This window comes from Austrofundulus limnaeus, unplaced genomic scaffold (assembly GCF_001266775.1).
Source record: "Austrofundulus limnaeus strain Quisiro unplaced genomic scaffold, Austrofundulus_limnaeus-1.0 Scaffold279, whole genome shotgun sequence".
NCBI lineage: Eukaryota > Metazoa > Chordata > Actinopteri > Cyprinodontiformes > Rivulidae > Austrofundulus > Austrofundulus limnaeus.
Genome location: NW_013952681.1, coordinates 642,923 through 645,941, shown reverse-complemented (window position 1 = coordinate 645,941; position 3,019 = coordinate 642,923).

Below are 3,019 nucleotides of genomic sequence, written 5' to 3'. Positions count from 1 at the left end.
GAGCTTCTCATCCCATCTCTAAAGGAGAGCCCAGACACCCTGCGGAGGAAACTCTTTTCGACTGCTTATATCTGCAGTCTTGTTCTTTCGGTCGCTACCCAAAGCTTGTGACCATAGATGAGGGTAGGAACGAAGACCGACCGGTAAATCAAGAGCTTCGCATTTTGGCTCAGCTCCCGCTTCACCACGACGGACTGGTACAACGCTCGCATCACTGCAAACACAGCACCAATCCACCTGTCGACCTCCCGCTCCATTCTTCCCTCATTCGTGAACAAGACCCCGAGATACTTAAACTCCTCCACTTGGGGCAGGACCTCCTCCCCAGCCCAGAGAAGGCACCCTACCCTTTTCCGGCTCAAGACCATGGTCTCAGATTTGGAGGCACTGATCCTCATCCCGCCCGCTTCACACTCAGCTGCGAACCGCTCCAGTGAGAGCTGGAGATCAGGATCTGATGAAGCCAGTAGGACCACATCATCCACAAAAAGCAGAGATGTTATCCTAAGGCCACCAAAAATGATCCCCTCAACACCTCAGCTGCGCCTAGAAACTCTGTCCATAAGTTTTGAACAGAATTGGTGACAAAGTGCAACCCTGGAGGAGTCCAACTCTCACCAGAAAYGAGTCCGACTTACTACTGGCAATGCAGACCAAGCTCTGGCACCCGTCGTACAGTGACCTAACAGCCCGTATCAACGGGCCAAATTATTCCACAAACCATGTTTAGATTTTCAATTTGGGCAAAAGGTTAAAGCAGCCTTGATACATGTATATAAACTGAAACAGCTGGACTAGTGCATCCTAAATTTAACAAATTATTTTAATACAACAGTCATTTCTGCAGTTTTTGGGGAGGTCACCTCCTAATAAATGCCATTACAGAAAATCTAACTGTTCATTTTAAATCAATACTTTTACTTTTAATACTTAAGTACAAAAATATCAGATACTTGAGGACTTTCACTCGAGTAATATTCCTAAAGGAGACTAACTTTTACCAAAGTTTTTGGTAAGATACTTGTACTTTTACTCAAGTATCACTTTGTGGTACTTTATACAACACTGTTCACTATTTTACAAAAGAGTGAACACACACAAGCTACCTACCTCAGTATGAAATCACTAAAGAACTTGTTTGACATTTCTTCAGAAAAATCTTCTGTCTGCAGGCCTCAAACATCTGTTTTTTTTTTTTTCTTTTAACCACCGTGGATGTATGAGGTCCAAGACAGAGGAGACTGATGAYCAATAGTGGGTGTTTCTTATAAATAAGCAAATAGATTTTATTTTTATTTTCTTAATTTCATGTTACTGTATGTGATCGATCTTTTTTTTTACGTATTTTTGGTTTACTTTTACAGTATTGTCTGCAATATTTACAGCTTTTCATATTTTTGCCACAGTTTGAAAAATGTCATGGAATCAATAAAAAWGTATTTCTGCTTCACGATTCTAACTCTTTGCAAGAAGGAACATTTGACCCAGCCTGAGTAGAAAGAGAACAAATGGCATGGAAGAGATATAACAAGACAAGCAATGGTGCACYGTGTTGTATTCTGGTGTCCGTTATGTACTGACTGATTGGATCAGGGAGAAAAATGTCAGACACTGGTTTCAAGTTGAGTTGTTTGAAGGCAGCATTTTTTTTTGTTTCATATTTTAAATGTTTTGGCTGTTCGAGCCGTTTGCAAACAAAATGCATCACTTTGGCCATCGTGTCACAAGCTGCGTTTCCATTGACCATGAAAATGCGCAAATTAGCATTTCGAAAATGAATTGGCTCAATGAAAACACGTCAATTTTGAAAAAAATTATGTTTTTCGACAAAATGTTTTTGCGCTAGGACAAGGTGGTTTTTCGGCCATATGGAAATTGGTGTTTTTCGCAAAACTGCAATGGAAACACGTTTTTCGCATCACAGGAGTCACGTGATCAACAACCGGCCGTTTCTACTGGTGAAAAAGACGACGAAGAAGATAACAGGAAGTAGAAGTAGTAGTAATATCACAGAAGTAGTATAAAATAGTAAACTCACCGACTACAATCTCCCAAAAACACAGCATACGTAGCCGCTCCCAAGTAGGGACTTGTCTCTGGAAAGCCTCGATAAAAGACGCCGACGTCTCCTCTGATGATGAGCGCTAGTGTCGTGGTAGCAACATGCTATGTGTTTACATCCATCGCCGCCATGTTTGTAATGACTTATCATGAGAACAAACRTATTCACGHGTGACTTTAATAGCATTTCTTACTTAATGGAAGCACTGCAGTTGCGAAACTGTTTTTCGACATTAACAGAATATCGACAAAGTTTTGCGCACATTTGCAATGGAAACACAGCTAATGTTGAGTCTTGTGTTCACTGGTTTGAAATGGTGAGTTTGAGTGGACTACTGTGTCAAACAAGTTTACAGACATTTTCTGGTTCTTGAGACAAAATGACAACAATGTAAGTTTTTTTCCATGAGTCAAACTTTGTGCACAGGTTGAACTGGTGCACCAATCTAGTTTAACTGGAGGACCACAACACATCTAATTAGTGGAGCACRTTACATAAACCTGAATGGTCACTGGCACCCAAATGTTTCACAGCTTCTTATCCAGCACAAGATTTTATTTCTATTTTAAAAGTCATAAATCAGTCATGTTTTAGTCGAACATTAGCTACATATTAATCATGTAAATAACTAACAAGGACAGAGATGAAGGTAAATATTTGTTTTTAATTGTAGCACAAACAGAAACAAATCACAAATCTTCATTGTTTTATAACTTATAAAGTGTCTGACAGACAAAACAATAAAAAGCACCAGTGACACAAATGTGTTTGCTTTTCCCAGATACCCCCCCCCCCCCACACACACACACACACACACACACACTAACCCCCCTGGTCCAAGTCAGGTTTTCAATAACTACAAGATCATTTTACAACAATAACTGATTGGCCATCTTTTTACATCAACTCAGTTTTTTTAATTTTTTAACATCCTAAACATCTGTTTGTTTATGATGC